This window comes from Gorilla gorilla, chromosome 10, assembly GCF_029281585.2.
Source record: "Gorilla gorilla gorilla isolate KB3781 chromosome 10, NHGRI_mGorGor1-v2.1_pri, whole genome shotgun sequence".
Taxonomy (NCBI): domain Eukaryota; kingdom Metazoa; phylum Chordata; class Mammalia; order Primates; family Hominidae; genus Gorilla; species Gorilla gorilla.
The window spans coordinates 141870180-141893727 of NC_073234.2; the positions used below are offsets into that span (position 1 = coordinate 141870180).

Consider the following 23548-nt stretch of genomic DNA (forward strand, 5'->3'; position numbering starts at 1 on the left):
CTTACTACAGGTTCATTCATTGTAACAAGCATACCACCTGGTGTGGATGTTGATAGTGGGGGAGGCTGTGCATGTGTGGGGGCAGGGAGTATTAAAGAAATCTCTGTACCTTCATCTAAATTTTGCTGTGAGCCTAAAACTGCTGTTAAAAAAATTTCTATTACAATGAAATGTAAAACCAAAGCACCAACAGCAAAAAAATAAACAAAAACAAACAAACAAACAAAAAACCACCACCACCAACAACAAAAACTGGTCCAGTCTGCTGTTACTTTGTTTTGTTGGGGCGGGATGCTTTGTTATCAAATCACCCATTGCTGGGCATAGAGTAGAAACCCATGGAGTTAGGCTTCAAAAGTGGCCACAAAATTTTACCCTCACTTAGTCACACTCCTTTGCAAATGATTTTCCCCTTCCTTCTAATCAAAGGGGAAATCTATTCATTCACATCTCCAATCTGAAGTTGGAACTGGGAATTGCTTTAATCAATAGTACTTTAGTAAATATCACTTAAATGGGGTTAAAAAAGTGCTTCCTTTTTGAAGCCTGTCCTCTCTTGCTGCTCTTGGGAAGCCTGTAATGGCCACCCCTGAACAGGCTTCAGCTAGCCTGTTGGGTGAAGGACACATGCCCTGTGATCCCCTATCACCTCTGCCCAGAGCCGGCACCCACTGCCTGACACATAACTACACTGCTGAACCCCCAGTTACTGTAAACATGTGAGTGAACCCATCTCAGCTGAAGCTAGACCAAATTCCCAACCTACAAAATTGTGAGCAATCAAATAATTCTATTTAAAGCTACTTTGTTTGCAAACAGTCTATTATGCAGGAGAACCTGACTGACATATACAATAAATATTTGTGGAATGAACGAATGAATGAATAATGGTCTCTGAACTTACAAAAAACAAGACATCTGTGTCTGTGTATTTATTTTTACACATAGAAGGCAACATAGATATTATACATATGCATTCCCTTCTGCTAAAAATTAAGAAAGTACAACTGTCTCTGTTAAAATACTCATTTTGTCAGTAGGTTTCTATGGCTATTGACTTACTAAAATTATTAGCATGGGTATTTCCAGTTGGAAAGAACCTGAAATATTGCCAATTCCAGCATCCAGAATTCACTGGTGAAGAAACTGAGGCCAAGAAAGGATTGAGGACATGTGTTAGGTCATGCAGTCATCAGCAATCACTGGAGCTTAAATGTGGAGCCTGGAACACGCAGTCAGCAAGACTCCAAGAGTTGAGGATCTGAGTAGCTTCCCACAGTTCCATAGGATACAATGTTAGCACAACTCACTCTTGGGGAAATGCATTTCTGGGTGACTTCAGGAAGCCTTAGAGGAAGTTTGCCTATTAAAAGGGTGAATATGGTGGAAATAAAGGTGATGGTGGTGAGGGTAGTGATGGTGACTTCGTGTATGTTCATGCTTTTACCTCGAAACTTGCGGAACCCAGTGGAGAATGTGGTATTATTCAGGAGAGAGGAAATGGACATTTCTGCTGCTGCGGGATTGCAGGCAAAGCCACTTATTCCATTTCCCTGTATTCTTATCACCTTCTACAAATGCAGAGGTGATGTCAGGTGCAGATGAATCAATATCATTGCAAGAGAATAAAAATTATTATGACAAAAAGAAAAACAAGTGGTCGCTAGAACACAGTTGATTTCATAAGGTTTTTGCATACATGCAATATTATCAAGTCATGTAATGTCTTGTTAACTTCTTTCATCTGCCTTCATCTCATTCTCTAGAAGTTTTACCTTTGATCTCCACTTTCTTTCAAGAGAAAGAATTCTGATAACTCATGTCCTGAATAATAAAATTACGGAAGCCTACAGTGTGAAATTGGAATTTGTCCATGTGCATAATTTCCACAAGTTCTCTACTTAGATATATATTCTGCTAATAAAAAAAGATTTTTTCTGCTCTTTACCCTCTTGGTAGACTTTTACATTTCTAATTTTAATGTTTTACATAAAAAGCATAAGAGAATATGGACATGGAAAAGTCAAACTATGACTACTCAAAGATCAACAAGTTTGTTTATAAGTTATCACGATTTAAAAATAAAGATTAAAAACTTTTACAATAAACTAATTTAATTAATATAAATTGCAGCCAACTGCTTATTCGATTCCCATCCTTCCAGAAATAGAGAGAGAGGAGGGAGTGGGAGAGAAAGGGTGAGTGAGAGATTTAAACTTGTCTTTTCAAAAACATTATCATAATTTTTATTTCAATAGTTTTTGGGGAACAGGTGGTGTTTGGTTACATGGATAAGTTCTTTAGCGGTGATTGCTGAGATTTTGGTACACCCATCACCTGAGCAGTGAACACTGGCTAGAATGTGTAGTCCTTTATCTCTCACCTCCCCACACCCTTTCCCCAAGTTCCCAAAGTCCATTGCATCATTCTTACGCCTTTGCATCCTCATAGCTTAGATCTCACTTAAGAGTGAGAACACACAATATTTGGTTTTCCATTCCTGAGTTACTTCACTTAGAATAATGGTCTCCAACTCCATCCAGGTTGCTGCAAATACCATTATTTTGTTGATTTAAAACATTTCCACAAGACAATTTCTTTGGGGGGAAAAGTTGCTTTATATCCTTAGTTATTAAACATTTTATTCTCAATCCTGCCTGCCTGGCCCACCTTTTGTTTAGTAAGCATAAGGTCATCTTAAATTAGCCATCTGGGCCAGGCGCGGTGGCTCATGCCTGTAATCCCAGAACTTTGGGAGACTGAGGCAGGCGGATCACAAGGTCAGGAGATCAAGACCATCCTGGCTAACACGGTGAAACTCTGTCTCTACTAAAAATACAAAAAAATTAGCTGGGTGTGGTGGCAGGCACTTGTAATCCCAGCTACTCGGAAGGCTGAGGCAGGAGAATCACTTGAACCTGGGAGGCAGAGGTTGCAGTGAGCTGAGATCACACTACTGCACTCAGCCTGGGTGACAGAGTGAGACTCCATCTCAAAAAAAAAAAAAAAAAAAAAAAAATTGCCATCTGTAGGAGTCAGGAGGCATTGAATCCTAAATAACAATGCAGTGTCCAGATTGAAAGCAATGCAGACTCCATGGACTAATGGATTACTGATCTCAATGGAAGAGTCAGATTTAGAAGATAAAGGTTTGGCCCATAGAAAATTTTAAAGTGGCTTCTAAGGCTATATTAGAGAGAAAGAGCGCCAGAAAGAGCTATATGCTGACTAATGCTTTCACTGGGACATGGCAGAGTGCAGGCACAAAAGGTATTAACAGGTGGCCACAGAGGCAAGTCTACAATACAGAACAATGCCTTAAACTCCATCAGGAGTGAATCAGAGAAATCTTGTCTGACTCATTACTTCTGCATGTTATAGTTGGGCTGAAATTCTACATTTCTGTACCTGGCAAATGTTCTTTGAAATTAATTTTACATTTTTGTAAAATACAGAACAATGCCTTAAACTCCATCAGGAGTGAATCAGAGAAAGCTTGTCTGACTCATTGCTTTTGCATGTTATAGTTAGGCTGAAATTTTACCTTTCTGTATCTAGCAAATATTCTTTGAAATTAATTTTACATTTTTGAAATTTTGCATATTTGTATCTGGCAAATATTCTTTGAAATTTCACATTTCCTAGAAACTAAAGGCATTGCTGTTGTTGGAGAAAATACTATATAACTCTGCATTTTTAGGTTTATATTTATTTGAGAAATGTTACTGAAATGTAAACCGTTTTTGTCTCTTGATGGTAGGGGATATGGGTGACTGTATTAGGCCACTCTTGTGTTGCTATGACGGAATGCCTAAGGCTGGGTAATTTATAAAGCAAAGAGGTTTAATTGGCTCATGGTTCTTCAGGCTGTACAAGCACGGCGCCAACATCTGTTCAGCTTGTGGGGAGGCATCAGGAAGCTTACGATCATGGTGGAAGGTGAAGCAGGAGCAGGCACGTTGTGTGGTAAGAGCAGAAACGAGAGTGAGGGGTGGGGATGTCCCAGGCTTTTAAACAACCAGATCTTGTGTGAACTAATGGAGTGCAAACTCACTTATCACCAAGGGGATGGTGCTAAACTATTCATGAGGGATTGGGCCTCCATGATTCAGTCACCTTCAAATCCATGATTTGGGCATCCATGATGCAATCACCTCCAAATCTCATGCTGAAATGCCATTCCCAGGGTTGCAGGTTCAACATGAGATCTGGAGGGGACAAACATCCAAACCATAACAGTGAGTTTAATTTTTATTTATGTTTTTAAAAATAATCTGTATGTTCTGATTATTCTAAAGTGATTGTATGATTGTATTTCACGTAATCAAATACATGTATAAGAAAAATGGAATGGTTTTAAAATGAAAAATGTCATTAGCTGGAAAATGAGGCTGCAGGGTTGTCCTCTGGCAGGGGAATGTTCTCACACATATCTTGTTATTGTGCTTGTTATCATGATTCAGTCTGATGGGAAAATGTCACCTTTCACTACTGTGATTAGCTCATGTCATTTTATCCTCACCCTGGCTCAGACTTGTAACTCACAGAGAGGTGCCTTCTTTTCCCCTTAAAATCACTGAAGGCATGAATCATATCTATGTACCTTCCTGATTTAGGGCATATTTGTGGCAGAAATGCATGAATGAATATGATGATTATTTACTTATGAACCTAATCAGAGATTCAGGCATCAGTCTTCCCAGGATGAATTCAGATGGACTTGGTTCGGAAGGAATAAATTATAGGGCATGTCCATTTGTGATGCACCTGCATAATATGTGGATGTTGTTTTCACATGATTATGACTGCCATGATACATGAATTTTGCATGGTTCTACTTTAAAGGATATAGTTGTTAAGTTGCCAAATTTATAACTTTAGATATTATTCCAATTTGTTTTTGTTTTCAGATAGAATTTCCGTCTGTCTCCCAGGCTGGAGTGCAGTGGCACGATCTCGACTCGCTGCAACCTCCACCTCCTGGATTCAAGTGATTCTCCTACCTCAGCCTCCTGCATAGCTGGGATTACAGGTGCCCACCACCATGCCTGGCTAATTTTTGTATTTTTAGTAGAGACGGGGTTTCACCATATTGACCAGGCTGGTCTCGAACCCCTGACCTCAAGTGATCCAACAACCTCGGCCTCCCAAAATGTTGGGATGACAGGCATGAGCCACAGTGCCCAGCCAGTTTTCCAATTGGAAACGGCCACCTGAAACTTTTTTTAATGACTGTGAAATGTGACTTGTCATTAAATGATCAGATTTCAAAAGACCTAGAAAACTCAAAAGAGGTAACAATGAAGTAACTATTTCTAACATAAAATAATTTCCTCCTCACCCACCTTGCTCAGATTTCCTAGGTCACCTTGAAAGGATCCGTGCTTTAGAAGCAAACCTTAACAACGATGTTCCTGTCATTTAACACTTTAAAAAGCCTACCTTTTGATTCTAATGAATTGATGTATCTTTTTGATGGTCGTTTCTAACGGAGACGAGGAGCTCTATCCTTCTGGCAAGATAAAATGAGGATAATTAACCTCTAGGAAAAACAGGGGTACAGTTTTAAAATGCATAAAAAGCAGTTTTTTGTTTTTTGTTTTTTTGAGATAGGGTCTCACTCTGTTGCCCAGGCTGGAGCACAGTGGTGTGATCTCCGCTCGCTGCAGTCTCCACCACCTGTGCTCAAGTGATCCTCCCACCACAGCCTCCTCAGTAGCCGGAACTATTAGTCTGTACCACTACGCCCGGCTAATTTTGGTATTTTTGTAGAGATGGGGTCTTGCTATGTTGCCCAGGCTGGTCTCGAACGCCTGGGCTCAAGTGATTCACCCACTTTAGCCTCTCAAAGTGCTGGGACTGCAGATGTGAGCCACAGTGTCTGGCCTAGCAATTATTCTTAACTGCAGTGTACTTTCTTTCTGAGGGCAAAGTCAGTTTTGGACTTATTTTATGTTTATTTAAAAAGGATATTTTTCTACTTTTTCCTTTCTCACCTCAAGTGCCAGCAAACTAGAGCTGAAAAGTCTTCAAATCTATTGGCCTCCTGTGCTTTTCACTGTTTATTGTCTCTTCAACAGGCACTCTCCCCCTTCCTTCTATGACAAGGACCCTGATTCGACACGGCTGCCCATGTTCCCAGCTCCAGGAGATAAACGAAGTCAAACCTAAGCCACTCATGACAAATTTGTCTCCTGTGTAATTGGTCTAGGCACAAGCACATGACCCATTTATAGACAATGAGACAGATGGGACGCCTTAAAGCACTGGAAATATTTTTCTCCTTGACACATAGAAAGTAGTCACACCTGGTAAAGACCTTCAACTGCGCTCACATTCCGTCCTGCTTTGTGGGGACCACATGACGGTGCCTGAATCAGAGGCAGCCACCTAGGGACCATGAACGACTAAGCCTTAAATAAGCTAAAGAAGGCTGGAGAGGATGGAAAAAGACCTCCAGGAATTTCCAAGTCAACCCTGGGAGTGTCCACCATGGTAGGCTAAACAATGGCCTATCAAAGATGCCCATGTTCTAATTCCCAGGACTGCTAGGTCACTCCCTACATATAATTGAACCTCTGTGGAATTGAAGGATCCATGGAAGAAAGATGAAAACGGTTTGTTTATGTAAAAGACAGAGCAAGTATACTAAAATCACAGAGCAGTCACTTAATAGTAGGTTTTGAAAACTTAATTTGCATGGGAAAATACTATACACAGTTTTAAAATCAAATTGATACTATCTTGGTGCCATTTAAAAAAATCAGAACAAAATTCTAAATTTGCAGATCTGGTGGCTCTGTACGTATGGTTTTATGGTAGAGTATCATTTTTTTTTATTGTTTTTTTTTTCCTTTTTTTTTTTTATTATACTTTAAGTTTTAGGGTACATGTGCACATTGTGCAGGTTAGTTACATATGTATACATGTGCCATGCTGGTGTGCTGCACCCACTAACTCGTCATCTAGCATTAGGTATATCTCCCAATGCTATCCCTCCCCCCTCCCCCCACCCCACAACAGTCCCCAGAGTGTGATATTCCCCTTCCTGTGTCCATGTGATCTCATTGTTCAATTCCCACCTATGAGTGAGAATATGCGGTGTTTGGTTTTTTGTTCTTGCGATAGTTTACTGAGAATGATGGTTTCCAATTTCATCCATGTCCCTACAAAGGACATGAACTCATCCTTTTTTATGGCTGCATAGTATTCCATGGTGTATATGTGCCACATTTTCTTAATCCAGTCTATCATTGTTGGACATTTGGGTTGGTTCCAAGTCTTTGCTATTGTGAATAATGCCGCAATAAACATACGTGTGCATGTGTCTTTATAGCAGCATGATTTATAGTCCTTTGGGTATATACCCAGTAATGGGATGGCTGGGTCAAATGGTATTTCTAGTTCTAGATCCCTGAGGAATCGCCACACTGACTTCCACAATGGTTGAACTAGTTTACAGTCCCACCAACAGTATAAAAGTGTTCCTATTTCTCCACATCCTCTCCAGCACCTGTTGTTTCCTGACTTTTTAATGATTGCCATTCTAACTGGTGTGAGATGATATCTCATAGTGGTTTTGATTTGCATTTCTCTGATGGCCAGGGATGATGAGCATTTTTTCATGTGTTTTTTGGCTGCATAAATGTCTTCTTTTGAGAAGTGTCTGTTCATGTCCTTCGCCCACTTTTTGATGGGGTTGTTTTTTTCTTGTAAATTTGTTTGAGTTCATTGTAGATTGTGGATATTAGCCCTTTGTCAGATGAGTAGGTTGTGAAAATTTTCTCCCATGTTGTAGGTTGCCTGTTCACTCTGATGTTAGTTTCTTTTGCTGTGCAGAAGCTCTTTAGTTTAATTAGATCCCATTTGTCAGTTTTGTCTTTTGTTGCCATTGCTTTTGGTGTTTTGGACATGAAGTCCTTGCCCACGCCTATGTCCTGAATGGTAATGCCTAGGTTTTCTTCTAGGGTTTTTATGGTTTTAGGTCTAACGTTTAAATCTTTAATCCATCTTGAATTGATTTTTGTATAAGGTGTAAGGAAGGGATCCAGTTTCAGCTTTCTACATATTGGCTAGCCAGTTTTCCCAGCACCATTTATTAAATAGGGAATCCTTTCCCCATTGCTTGTTTTTCTCAGGTTTGTCAAAGATCAGATAGTTGTAGGTATGTGGCGTTATTTCTGAGGGCTCTGTTCTGTTCCATTGATCTATATCTCTGTTTTGGTACCAGTACCATGCTGTTTTGGTTACTGTAGCCTTGTAGTGTAGTTTGAAGTCAGGTAGTGTGATTCCTCCAGCTTTGTTCTTTTGGCTTAGGATTGACTTGGCAATGCGGGCTCTTTTTTGGTTCCATATGAACTTTAAAGTAGTTTTTTCCAATTCTGTGAAGAAAGTCATTGGTAGCTTGATGGGGATGGCATTGAATCTGTAAATGACCTTGGGCAGTATGGCCATTTTCACGATATTGATTCTTCCTACCCATGAGCATGGAATGTTCTTCCATTTGTTTGTATCCTCTTTTATTTCCTTGAGCAGTGGTTTGTAGTTCTCCTTGAAGAGGTCCTTCACATCCCTTGTAAGTTGGATTCCTAGGTATTTTATTCTCTTTGTAGCAATTGTGAATGGGAGTTCACTCATGATTTGGCTCTCTGTTTGTCTGTTGTTGGTGTATAAGAATGCTTGTGATTTTTGTACATTGATTTTGTATCCTGAGACTTTGCTGAAGTTGCTTATCAGCTTAAGGAGATATTGGGCTGAGACAATGGGGTTTTCTAGATATACAATCATGTCGTCTGCAAACAGGGACAATTTGACTTCCTCTTTTCCTAATTGAATGCCCTTTATTTCCTTCTCCTGCCTGATTGCCCTGGCCAGAACTTCCAACACTATGTTGAATAGGAGCGGTGAGAGAGGGCATCCCTCTCTTGTGCCAGTTTTCAAAGGGAATGCTTCCAGTTTTTGCCCATTCAGTATGATATTGGCTGTGGGTTTGTCATAGATAGCTCTTATTATTTTGAAATAAGTCCCATCAATACCTAATTTATTGAGAGTTTTTAGCATGAAGGGTTGTTGAATTTTGTCAAAGGCTTTTTCTGCATCTATTGAGATAATCATGTGGTTTTTGTCTTTGGCTCTGTTTATATGCTGGATTACATTTATTGATTTGCGTATACTGAACCAGCCTTGCATCCCAGGGATGAAGCCCACTTGATCATGGTGGATAAGCTTTTTGATGTGCTGCTGGATTCGGTTTGCCAGTATTTTATTGAGGATTTTTGCATCAATGTTCATCAAGGATATTGGTCTAAAATTCTCTTTTTTGGTTGTGTCTCTGCCTGGCTTTGGTATCAGAATGATGCTGGCCTCATAAAATGAGTTAGGGAGGATTCCCTCTTTTTCTATTGATTGGAATAGTTTCAGAAGGAATGGTACCAGTTCCTCCTTGTACCTCTGGTAGAATTCAGCTGTGAATCCATCTGGTCCTGGACTCTTTTTGGTTGGTAAACTATTGATTATTGCCACAATTTCAGCTGCTGTTATTGGTCTATTCAGAGATTCAACTTCTTCCTGGTTTAGTCTTGGGACAGTGTATGTGTCGAGGAATGTATCCATTTCTTCTAGATTTTCTAGTTTATTTGTGTAGAGGTGTTTGTAGTATTCTCTGATGGTAGTTTGTATTTCTGTGGGATCGGTGGTGATATCCCCTTTATCATTTTTTATTGTGTCTATTTGATTCTTCTCTCTTTTTTTCTTTATTAGTCTTGCTAGCGGTCTATCAATTTTGTTGATCCTTTCAAAAAACCAGCTCCTGGATTCATTGATTTTTTGAAGGGTTTTTTGTGTCTCTATTTCCTTCAGTTCTGCTCTGATTTTAGTTATTTCTTGCCTTCTGCTAGCTTTTGAATGTGTTTGCTCTTGCTTTTCTAGTTCTTTTAATTGTGATGTTAGGGTGTCAATTTTGGATCTTTCCTGCTTTCTCTTGTGGGCATTTAGTGCTATAAATTTCCCTCTACACACTGCTTTGAATGCATCCCAGAGATTCTGGTATGTTGTGTCTTTGTTCTCGTTGGTTTCAAAGAACATCTTTATTTCTGCCTTCATTTTGTTATGTACCCAGTAGTCATTCAGGAGCAGGTTGTTCAGTTTCCATGTAGTTGAGTGGCTTTGAGTGGGATTTTTAATCCTGAGTTCTAGTTTGATTGCACTGTGGTCTGAGAGATAGTTTGTTATAATTTCTGTTCTTTTACATTTGCTGAGGAGAGCTTTACTTCCAACTATGTGGTCAATTTTGGAATAGGTGTGGTGTGGTGCTGAAAAAAATGTATATTCTGTTGATTTGGGGTGGAGAGTTCTGTAGATGTCTATTAGGTCTGCTTGGTGCAGAGCTGAGTTCAATTCCTGGGTATCCTTGTTGACTTTCTGTCTTGTTGATCTGTCTAATGTTGACAGTGGGGTGTTAAAGTCTCCCATTATTAATGTGTGGGAGTCTAAGTCTCTTTGTAGGTCACTCAGGACTTGCTTTATGAATCTGGGTGCTCCTGTATTGGGTGCATATATATTTAGGATAGTTAGCTCCTCTTGTTGAATTGATCCCTTTACCATTATGTAATGGCCTTCTTTGTCTCTTTTGATCTTTGTTGGTTTAAAGTCTGTTTTATCAGAGACTAGGATTGCAACCCCTGCCTTTTTTTGTTTTCCATTTGCTTGGTAGATCTTCCTCCATCCTTTTATTTTGAGCCTATGTGTGTCTCTGCACGTGAGATGGGTTTCCTGAATACAGCACACTGATGGGTCTTGACTCTTTATCCAACTTGCCAGTCTGTGTCTTTTAATTGGAGAATTTAGTCCATTTACATTTAAAGTTAATATTGTTATGTGTGAATTTGATCCTGTCATTATGATGTTAGCTGGTGATTTTGCTCATTAGTTGATGCAGTTTCTTCCTAGTCTCGATGGTCTTTACATTTTGGCATGATTTTGCAGCGGCTGGTACCGGTTGTTCCTTTCCATGTTTAGCGCTTCCTTCAGGAGCTCTTTTAGGGCAGGCCTGGTGGTGACAAAATCTCTCAGCATTTGCTTGTCTGTAAAGTATTTTATTCCTCCTTCACTTATGAAGCTTAGTTTGGCTGGATATGAAATTCTGGGTTGAAAATTCTTTTCTTTAAGAATGTTGAATATTGGCCCCCACTCTCTTCTGGCTTGTAGGGTTTCTGCCGAGAAATCCGCTGTTAGTCTGATGGGCTTCCCTTTGAGGGTAACCCGACCTTTCTCTCTGGCTGCCCTTAACATTTTTTCCTTCATTTCAACTTTGGTGAATCTGACAATTACGTGTCTTGGAGTTGCTCTTCTCGAGGAGTATCTTTGTGGTGTTCTCTGTATTTCCTGAATCTGAATGTTGGCCTGCCTTGCTAGATTGGGGAAGTTCTCCTGGATAATATCCTGCAGAGTGTTTTCCAACTTGGTTCCATTCTCCGCATCACTTTCAAGTACACCAATCAGACGTAGATTTGGTCTTTTCACATAGTCCCATATTTCTTGGAGGCTTTGCTCATTTCTTTTTATTCTTTTTTCTCTAGACTTCCCTTCTCGCTTCATTTCATTCATTTCATCTTCCATTGCTGATACCCTTTCTTCCAGTTGATCGCATCGGCTCCTGAGGCTTCTGCATTCTTCACGTAGTTCTCGAGCCTTGGCTTTCAGCTCCATCAGCATCTTTAAGCACTTCTCTGTATTGGTTATTCTAGTTATACATTCTCCTAAATTTTTTTCAAAATTTTCAACTTCTTTGCCTTTGGTTTGAATGTCCTCCCGTAGCTCAGAGTAATTTGATCGTCTGAAGCCTTCTTCTCTCAGCTCATCAAAATCATTCTCCATCCAGCTTTGTTCCATTGCTGGTGAGGAACTGCGTTCCTTTGGAGGAGGAGAGGTGCTCTGCGTTTTAGAGTTTCCAGTTTTTCTGTTCTGTTTTTTCCCCATCTTTGTGGTTTTATCTACTTTTGGTCTTTGATGATGGTGATGTACAGATGGGTTTTCGGTGTGGATGTCCTTTCTACTTGTTAGTTTTCCTTCTAACAGACAGGACCCTCAGCTGCAGGTCTGTTGGAATACCCTGCCGTGTGAGGTGTCAGTGTGCCCCTGCTGGGGGGTGCCTCCCAGTTAGGCTGCTCGGGGGTCAGGGGTCAGGGACCCACTTGAGGAGGCAGTCTGCCGGTTCTCAGATCTCCAGCTGCGTGCTGGGAGAACCACTGCTCTCTTCAAAGCTGTCAGACAGGGACATTTAAGTCTGCAGAGGTTACTGCTGTCTTTTTGTTTGTCTGTGCCCTGCCCCCAGAGGTGGAGCCTACAGAGGCAGGCAAGCCTCCTTGAGCTGTGGTGGGCTCCACCCAGTTCGAGCTTCCCGGCTGCTTTGTTTACCTAAGCAAGCCTGGGCAATGGCGGGCGCCCCTCCCCCAGCCTCGCTGCCGCCTTGCAGTTTGATCTCAGACTGCTGTGCTAGCAATCAGCGAGATTCCGTGGGCGTAGGACCCTCCGAGCCAGGTGTGGGATATAGTCTTGTGGTGCGCCGTTTTTTAAGCTGGTCTGAAAAGCGCAATATTCGGGTGGGAGTGACCCGATTTTCCAGGTGTGTCCGTTACCCCTTTCTTTGACTCGGAAAGGGAACTCCCTGACCCCTTGCGCTTCCCAGGTGAGGCAATGCCTCGCCCTGCTTAGGCTCGCGCACGGTGCGTGTACCCACTGACCTGCGCCCACTGTCTGGCACTCCCTAGTGAGATGAACCCGGTACCTCAGATGGAAATGCAGAAATCACCCGTCTTCTGCGTCGCTCACGCAGGGAGCTGTAGACCGGAGCTGTTCCTATTCGGCCATCTTCGAGTATCATTTTTTTAATTCCATATTTTAAAAACAATAGATAAATATGCTTTCTGTAGTCTATATGCTGAATTACATTAATAGGCACGTATATGTTGTTTACATTATAATTCCATTTCCCATATATTATGTCATTGAATCTTTACAAAAACCTGTGTTAAGTATTATATTTGCCAGTTAATTCTAATGCCTAAATGCTTATTATCTAGAAAAGTTTAGAAAACTTTTTCCGTAAAGAACCAGAGAGTAAATATGTTATGGTCTCTATTACGAATACTCAACTCTGCTCTTGTAACAACAAAGCAACCTAAAAAATATGTAAATGAATGACTGTGGCTCTGTTCTAATAAAAACTCTATTTGTAAAAATAAGCAGCTCCCCTAGGCCATAGTTTGCCCAACTCTGACTGATATAATTTATTCCACACTGATTTGTGTATGGTGATCTTGTATGTATGGTGATCTTGTATTCTGCCACCTTGCTGAACTCACTTATTAGTTTTCATCTTTTTTTTTGTACATTTCTTGGGATTTTCTACATAGACAATTAAATACACACTCCTAAGTGAAATAAACCAAACTCAAAAGGTCAAATACTGTGTGACTTCACTGCAAAAGGCAAAACTATCAGAACAGGAAATAGATTCGTGGTTGTCAGGAGGTGGAGTAGGGTGTGGGTTAGATTACTATGGGGGATGAGGGAGTTTTTGGAGGGATTAAACTAACCCCATGTCTTTGTAGAAGTGGTTAATTTACATATGGTGAAATTCGCTGTTTTAATGTATGGTTCTGCAAAATATATCAAATTTGTCAAATTTTGTAGAACCAAACAATAAATGTCACCATATGTAAATTATATTCTAATTGAAAATTAATTCAAAAACCAGATCTCTTGACTTGTTCTGTTCTGTTCTTGGATAAAATCACAGGCACAGTTCAGAGTCTTGCTGATTCTTTTTATTACATAAAATATCTCATTGTAGTAATTGGAGTCTTGTGCAGTATAATATCAAAATTCTGCCTTTTCATTCAATTTAATGTTTCTTTTTTTTTCCTTTTCAGGCCCTTGTTGAATTAGAACACTGCTGCTAAAATCGAAAGCATGGTAAGTTTTTCTCTTTCTCATTCCTTCTCCATGTCCCCTTCCTATAAAATTGGATAACAGGAGAGAAAAGGAGGTGAGTGAGCAGAACATGTCGTCTTACCTCACCTGCACAGTAAAGACCTGGTGTCAGCACTTCCCAGCTAAAGTGAACTCACCTTTTCTCTTGTTATATGCTTTTGTGAGTTTCTGGAAGAGCATTATGCAATCTGTGGACGTTTTGAGAAGAGTCAGTCAACATGTGTTTAGGGGAATCCCACTGTGGTGGGTCATCCTCAAAGGCAGCTCCAACCTCTCCTCCTGCCATGTATGCTCACCCCGCTCCTCTGATCGAGAGAGGGAGTCTCATTCCCCTCCCATAAAACTTATACTGTCAGTTTTCAAATTTAAATTTTATTTAATTAAAGTTACAAATTCAGTGTCTCAATTGCGCTAGTATCATTTCCAGTGCCTCATTTCCGGTATTCAATCTACCTTATAGATGTAGATGTTCAGCGTCTACCTTATTGACGTAGATGTACCAGCATCTTCCTGGACGAGCAGGAACTCACAAAAGGAGTTTTGTGGCTATGAGGATCATAAGTAATACCTCAGGATTCCAGGAGAGAGTCTCCTTGGAGTTTCTAGTGTGATGACCACACACAGCATTCGACTGGCATTGTTGATGGAGGTTTTTCCATAAGGCAATTCCTCCTCTTCAAACTCACTTCATAGAACTCCAGTTATTTTGAAAATTTCTGCAGCCCAGGGTTCAAGCTGGCTCTCTCTGATTTGGGGTCCTACCCCATAATGCTTATTTGACTTGTAAAACCCCTCGGCTCCTTGTCACCATCAAGGTGGAGTGGCTGCAGAGCAGTGACAGTTGTGAGGCCTATGGATGGGTTATTCTGTTGGCAAAGGCAAGTGCTGTGTGATGGAGGCGAGCACAGGTTTCTCATGGAATCCAGATGTCCAGCCTCACAGAGAGACGACTTCCTACAAGGCTACCCTGCCAGTTGCTATGTGCAAGGCGTGCTCTATCATTCTCTTCTCTCTGGACATTTAAGCCTTAACCACATCCTCCTTGTGAACAGTTAAGTCCTGAGCTAATTTTAGAGAAACCCTGTGCTTCTTTCCTGAGCATCCCATGCCTGCCTGCTCTGTGGACCCAGATGCATTTATGGCACTTGGTACTTAAGGAGCACATTCTCAGCCATGGGCCATGGGTCACTCATTCAGTTTCTCGGTTGCACTGGTATCATTTCCAACCCATCACTTCCAGTGTGTTCAACATCTACTGTATTGGACAATGCCTGGTTGGAGAGTCACTCATGCTTCTTACAGTAATGTTATTTAGGTGCTTCCAAGACAGCCATGCCTTGGTCACTCTGCATGGAATTAGAAGACAGGAGCCTGCCAATTACAGAAAGTTTACTTTTGGCAAAAGAAAGTCTATTTTTGTCTTTCCTCTTTCAGTGTTTCTCAGTGTTGACATTTGTTCACCCTAAATACATGTAATATGTAGGCAATTTAGCTCATTTTCATCACTGTCTCATGATTTAAAATGTCTTCCTTGACTGACCAAGCTTAAAAGGGAGAGGCGTAGCAATGCTGTTTGTGTTTGGTTTGTTTTTAAATCTTAGAAGTAGAACCCTTAGAAAGTTAATGGGTGCTAAACAGACTGGCTCAGTCCTCCACCTTCATATGTCCATATTGTTTCTGTAAACTAAAAGTAAATCCTAAGCCCCCAAACTAACCAAGAGGTCTTGGCCAAGAGAACCCCAGAGAAATCTGAAAAACATAGTTCTGTATCATGATGTGACGGAAGGTCGGACACACTTCTCTATATCCCGTTTTGGAGTTTAGGCAAAACTGACCAGTGTTAATGTTAAATTAGAGATTATATGACCGAAAAAACAGACTGTCTGTGGCAATAAGATACCAAATTATAAACAAGACATAAGGCCATTCAAAGTAAGAGTTAATTTGTGCCTGCAGACCATCAGTCTTGCTATACATCATTTTTATCTTAGAACATTTCCACTTTGGGAGGCCACGGCAGTGGATGGGTTGAGCCCAGGAGTTTGAGACCATTCTGAGCAACACAGTACAAGACGAAAAATACAAAAATTAGCTTGGCATGGTGGCACAGGCCTGTAGTCCTATAGCTACTTGGGAGGCGTAGGTGGGAGGATTGCTTGAGCCCAGGAGGTTGAGGCCGCAATGAACTGTGATTACACCACTACACTCCAGCCTGAGCGACAGAGCCAGAGCTTGTCTTAAAGACAAAACAAACAACAACAAAAAAACACTTTTTCTTTTCAGAACTCTCTTTCTAAACAGAGCCTTACTCCTTTGACCCATTGCAAATTGAAGAATCTCTAAATCCACCTACAACCTGTAACCACTCCCCACTTCAAACTGTCCCACCTTTTGGGGCTGAACAAATGTATATCTTCCAGGTATTGATTTATGTCTTTGCCTGTAACTCCTGCCTCCTTGAAATGTAAAAAATACACTGTAATCCAGTCATGGCATGGTGGCTCACACCTGTAATCCCAGCACTTTGGGAGTCTGAGGCGGGAAGATCACCTGAGGTCAGGAGTTTGATACCAGCCTGGCCAACACTTCTCTACTAAAAATACAAAAATTAGCCAGGGGTGGTGGCGCGCACCTATAATCTCAGCTACTTGCAAGGCTGAGGATGAGGGATGAGAATAGCTTGAACCCAGGAGGCAGTGGTTGCAGCGAGCCGAGATTGTGCCACTGCACTCTAGCCTGGGTGACAGAGCAAGACTCCGTTAAAAAACAAACAACCAAAAATAAAAACAAAACTGTAATGTGACTGCCTCCATTGAGACTGTGATGCCTGGGGCCATGGTCACTCATACCAGCTCAGAGTAAACCTCTTTAAAATATTTTACAGAGTTTGTTTTTCTTTCATATTTTCATTCTCAGAGGATCCCCAGGAACCTGTGTCAGTAATTCCCCGAAGCCTGTTCTGAAGTTTTATGGAATCACCCCTATTGGTTCCATAGGAGAATGACGCAAGGGCAACTACATAAAACAGAGATACAGAGTCTTCTCTCTACCTGGGATGCAGCCCCACACCCGTCAAAGCTCCCCTTGGGGAACGAAGCCAAGCAAATACGAACAACCTTCTTTGTGAGTTTAGATGAATGACATGAGTCAGTCTCTTTATGCCTGGCTAAAACCAGAGAGTCATTTACTTGTTTAGAGCAGTAGAAACAAAGGCAATTTTGAGCTACCAGGGTGTGAGATTTTGACTTCCTGTTAACACTGATCTCTTCCCAAGTTGCATCCCCATGCTCCTGTGAAGATGCTTAGATTGATCTCTGAGAGGAAGGCACAGCAGGTCCTTCATTTCATTTTCACAGAGCAAATTGAGGGCACTGTTGTGAGTAGATGAGGTGGTAAGAGTGAGCTTGGCTGTCATTCCCATGGGCTATGTTTTCGTGTGACCATAGAGGCTGGATGTGTGCAGTCGCCCTTTCTGGAACGTAAACCTACCCAGGGGAGCTCAATTCCTCAAGTGCAATAAACTCAGAGTGATCTGACACAGGGTTGTTAGAGTTCTAATTAAGAAAATGTATAAAGTGGAGAAACTTGGAAAACTGAATGTTTGAAACTAGCTAGATACGTGTTGGTTTCATTGAATTTTCCTTTGCTCTTTTTTTTGGAGAAATTTAGATCTTGAAGCAAAGCAGAAGAGAAAATGGCTGTCATGGAGATGCAAAAATAAGAGAGAAGTTCGAAATAAAGTGATGGGGAAAGGGTCAATTTCTGCAGTACAATGGCCAGGATTATCACTGAGAGGAGGCAGTGAGGGTGGATGGGAAGGTCTCTCCTTTCTACCTCTCTATTACACAGACAGCATCCAGAGGGACAGTCAGTAAGGAAAGGTGAAAAGCTAAGAGATACACGATTGGGCTAGGTACAATGATCTCTGCAACTGAAGGTTAGGAACATGATTTCACCAACACTCTTATGAGGACTAGAACAAGTAGATGAGGTACCACCACTTTGGAAAACTCTGTGGCACTATTAACTAATGGCAAAGTAATATTATCTAACACCTGCAGTTAGTATCTATTCATCAGTACTACTGGTTATCTGCCAAGGAAAATGGGTGCATATGCCCATCAAAACGCATGCACAAAACATGTTTCTAGCAGCCATATTCATAACACCTAAACCTAGAAATAATCTAAATCACCACTTAAAGTTGAATGGATAAAAAATACTGTGGTGTATTTATATGGAATACCATGCTGGAATTAAAAGTAAAAAGTAAAAAATGTGTCATTGATATACACATAGCAACTTGGATGGATCACACAGAAATAATGTACAAAAGATGTCACCCAAAGGCCAGGATTTGTATTATTTCATTAATAAGAGATTTAAGAACAGATAACAATCAAAAATATGGCAATAGAAGTGAATGCTGAGAACATAGAGTGCTGAGTATTTAAAAGGGCAATAAGGAGCCTTCTGGGGTGTTTGTGTGTGGGTGTGTATATATGTACGTGTGTGTATATATGTATGTATACGTATATATTTGTATATATGCATGTGTGTATATGTATATATGTGTATATAAGTGTGTATGCGCACATATGTATGTATGTGTGTGAGTATATGCGTGTGCGTATGTGTATGCATGTGTATATATGCGTGTATATATGTATGTGTATATATGTGTATGTATGTGTATATATGTATGTACATATATGTGCATGTGTGTATTATATATGTGTGTGCATGTGTGCATGTATATGTGTATATATGTATATATGCATATGTGTGTTATGTATATGTACATGTATATGTTTATACATAAGTATATATAAATATATACATAATATATACAAATATATTTAGAAATACACTTGAGATTCCACCATACATATATTATACATTTATACATTAATAACTTTGTTAAATAGTGAATTTTCTTTTGAATTAGAAAAACAAGCAATAATAAAAATACATCATAGCTAAGAATTTTTGATCCTTTATGACGTCAGGCATTTTATATTTATTTGCTCATTTTCTCCTAACAATAAACTTATAATGTACTGAATTTTAATCCCTATTGTATAATGAGGAGACCATGGCTCATGAAGGCTAGTAAAAAATTTGTCCAAGACTCATCCACAGCAGATGAAGTAGCGATGTCAACACTTGAGCTAGCACTTCACAGCAGAGTCTGAGAAAGAAAGAGACTGAAGCAGAGGGAATACTAAGAAGGATATTATATACAGGAAAAAAGAAGAAAAGGAAAGTGGAAGGAGTGTGTCAACTCTGCCCCCGTGCTTGCAAATCTCTTCCAAGGTGCTTTAAAAATCCCGTTCTAGGATGGCCAGCCATCCAGGTGTGGCATTGAAAGTTCTGCACCCTTGGAAATCCTCCTCAGGCTGTGAACAGTCCTGAATTTTAGCAATGGGTGTAAAAGACTTTAGAGGACAGTATAAGACTCGTACGGTAGCCTCCAAACGGGTGCTGAACAATGCCGTTTTGAGAGTCAAAGGGTCCCAGTATGGCTTATCTACCTCTGCCGCGGCTGTCTCTCTTCTTTCCCCGACCACCTTGGATGCTGGCAACCATCATCTGAGGTTCACACTAAGGGATCATTCATTATTCCATTTCCCTCTCTCCCTGTGATGCAACTTTAGTGCACCGAAGTCGTCAGCCCTAATGGTTCTCTGTAACTTTACCTGTGGATTAACTACTGTGCTTTTTATAGAAATAGAGCTTACTTTTTTTTTTAACATTGTGACTATTGTGCCCATGTTTTGTAAAAGTTCAGATCATAAAAATGAGAATGAGTGTGATACTAACGCCATCATGGCCCAGCCATAACTGAAAAAATAATGTTTTAAAAAGGTGCTATTTCAATGGTACACACATAAAAATAGATAGGAAGGTTAAGTCACCAAAACAAAGCATCCTGTACGTTATGCAGAGAAGGATTGGATATGGGCATTGTAGAAAAGAGGACGTGATCCCATATATGGAGACTAAATCTCACAAGTCTTGGATGGGACAGGCAAACACTTGTAAATCAATCACATTTTCTCATCTCCTCAAAAGACACCAATGCTCAATTGAAAATAGTGGCTACTGAATGAGCCTGGAAGATGTCGCAAATGAACATACCTGGTTGTATGGTTCCCTTACCCTGTCTAAGAAACTAATGTTCCATATCTCAATCCAATGGTTGAGACTAAAATGGCTTATGGGCAAACAAACAGGGGATTCTGTTGACAGACATATGAGCTGTCACCTATAGAGCTGATTCTGTCAGCTCTTATCAAGGGTCATGCTTTCTAAGCTATGTCAAGAGATGTGGCCAATCCCAAAGGCAAAAAAACTGTTCCCCTTAGCTCTTAGGTACATTGCTTTGAACAATGAAAGCTCAGATGTCTCTTTGATTCCACAAAGATTTTTTAAAAACCGTGAAAGATATTAAATATATGTATTACATACATACATACACACATGCATTATGTTCAGATGCAAACTAGAATTTCCTAACTTAACTACATATTTGCACAAGAGTGCAAATGTAAATCTTGGCAAATCCCATTCTATCTATAAACTGTCCCCCAAAATAAAAAGATTTTATGCTAAATATCCAGTATGTTCCATGCACACTGATACGTAGGGATGTGTTTTGCCTACCTATAATATGAGGTTTTCAAAATGTAAGTGTCAGTCTATTTTTCTGTTTCTTTAAAATGTGCTGAAGCACTTAGGGAACTTATTTTACTTTATAGAAACAGAAAGACACGGCCTTCTTAGATATTTACCTACAAGATGGCTATTAGGTTTGCTCTAGAAAAGATGTTAAAATTTTGGCTCGCCATGAAATAATATTTTCAAACTGTAGGAGAAAAAGGATGTTTTTCTATAATGTGGAAATACATAGGGATGAGAACAGAGAGAACTAGCATATTTAAACAAATCTATATGTTGTTTCTCTAAAGGTGTTTGATGTGATTTAAGAAAGCCATAGAAGAAAATGAATTGATCCACCTGAAATATTTTCATTCTATGTGTAGCTTGCAATAAAATCTCATACAGTGAAATAAATGTCACCTACTTTTGGAAATAAGCATGATTCAGAGCTACAGATTAAATAGGAGAGCAAAGCATAAAAGATCATCTGTAGTATACTACCATCATGTAAGAAGTGGATATAAGAAAATATGCATGAATGTAGTCATTTGTACAAAAGAACTACAGGAAGGAACAACTCGAAATAAATGAGGTTGCCTGCAGGGTGAGGGTAGAAAGAGAATGTGATGAATCGAGGATGAGGATGAGATTGCAGGTATCAGGAGGAGTGGCATTCCTCTGAGTACACTGTTTTTTAATTGCTGCCTTGTGGAACCATGGTAATGTTTTACATACTTCCTAAATAAATAAATAAAATCAACCAAAATGCGTGTGGTGGGTGGGGGAGGGCAGAAAGAAAGGAATGCAAACAGTACATAGAGACATCCATATTACAAATGAAAAACATCAACCTACTGAGAGTGAGAACGCAAAGAGCTAACTTAAGCAAGTCTGGAAAACAGCATTTTGGCAGTACGCTAAAAGGCTGAAGACTAAAAGAACTGTACACTGATGTTTTCATATAGTAGCACATTTGTTTCTCACAAAGGTATAAGTTAGCAATTCTGAAAACTACTTTCTATGAATTCTGAAACTACTTTGTATGTATACTAGGATTGAACACATGTAAAATATATGGTGGAGCCAGGTTTCTCAACAATGGAGGAAAACTACACATATGGAAGTGGAGAAGGCTAGAGTGAACCCAGGCATGTTAGATCAGAATGTGAAGTATTAGAGAAATTGCCCCTTGAACAACATGGGTTTGACCTGTGTGGGTTCACTTATATGCAGAATTTTTTCAACCAAAGATAAAAACAACATTCATGGGATGTGAAACTGAGGTATATGGAGGGCTGACATTTCCTATATGTATGTTTCATGGAGCCAATTGCAGGACTTGAGTATGTGAAAATTTAGTATATGCAGCAGTCTTGGATCCAATTCCTCACCTACACCTACAGGCAATTGTATTAACTCACACACATACACATAAACACACACCCATGTGCAGATGAATAGATACATAAATAAAGATGCATGTACACACAACTTAATACACACACATATATTCTCTAGCTCTGTCTTTTAAAAGGGCCTAAGCAATGGCACCCCAGTAACAATGAGACCTCCTGTTTCCCAGATCTTGGTCTCTAATACCATATTCCAACAACAGAAATCAGAATTTCCTGGAAAAAAAAAAGGTGATTATTGGGCTGATACAGAGGAATTACTGGATGCGCCTAGAGCATCTTATGGTGCCCCAAAATAAGAAAAAACTCAACCATGATGAAGGCCTATTGAAAGGTCATAGAAACCAAATTTGAGGAGATCAAGGTATTTGAAGCTGGAACAATTTGAACAACAAAGTGTGGTAGTATTGAATAACTCAAGAGAAAATATGATATTGAGGTTAATCAATAAATCAATAGTGGAGAAAATATAGCTTTTTAAGGAGTAGAATCACCATGAAAATGCAGGAAAAATATGTGAAATAGGAAATCATCTTGAGACCAATTCTACAGTAATAAAATTATTGGCTAATGTCAGTATACTTTTGACTTTTAAAGTCAAAAGTTTTAAGAGAAATGTAGTATTTGCCAAGGGTCAAAGTATCTGTCTACAGACACTTACTCATTACAAAGAGAGGCCAGTAATTTCAAATGAAGACACTAAGTAGATACCACTTTAAGCAATACAACTTAACATCACTAATAAAACAAAATATTGGCTGGGCACGGTGGCTTATGCCTGTAATCCCAGCACTTTGGAAGGCCAAGGGGGGCGGATCACTTGAGTTCAGGAGTTTGAGACCAGCCTGGCCAACATGGTGAAACCTCGTCTCTACTAAAAATACAAAAATGAGCTGGGCATGGTGGTGGGTGCCTGTAATCCCAGCTACTTGGGAGGCTGAGGCAGGAGCATTGCCTGAACCCGGGAGGTGGAGGTTGCAGTGAGCTGGGATCACGCCACTGCACTCCAGCCTGGGTGACAGAGCGAGACTCCATCCAAAAAAAAATCAATGCCCCTGCACCACCTGGTATGATGCACTCAGAATGGCACAACCTCTGTTATGTGGATTTACATCAAAATAAACAGGACATGGGAAAAATGCAAATTGAGGGCCATTCTTCAAAACAATTGACCAGTATTCTTCAATAGTGGAAGGTCATGAAAGATAAAGCAGTGTGTGGAACGATCACAGATTGGATGAGACTAGGGAAATATCATAAACTTAGTCCAAAATGGATCCTGAACCAGAAAAAAAAGCTGGTGTGGGAGGGAAAGTAAACTTGTGAAATTTTGATAAAGTTTGCTGATATAATAGTATTGCATCAATGTAAATTTCCTGATCCTAAGCATCAAATATGGTTATGTAAGTAACATCAGGAGAAATTGGATGGAGAATATTTTGGAACTCTCTGTACTAATTTTTAGGCTGTTCTGGGAGTCT

The 23548-nt window shown here is 40.0% G+C and overlaps 1 long non-coding RNA gene across 1 annotated transcript in view; it reads right to left on the reverse strand.

Moving 5' to 3' along the window:
• Nucleotides 1–920: 920 nt before the first annotated feature.
• LOC134756531 (uncharacterized) overlaps nucleotides 921–23548 on the reverse strand; it is a 54064-nt gene continuing 31436 nt past the window's right edge. Inside the window, exons 3-4 of the long non-coding RNA XR_010129278.1 lie at nucleotides 5443–5512; nucleotides 921–1824 (exon numbers count right to left, since the gene is read on the reverse strand). This is a non-coding gene — a long non-coding RNA (uncharacterized lncRNA). The remainder of the gene's footprint in view (nucleotides 1825–5442; nucleotides 5513–23548) is intronic.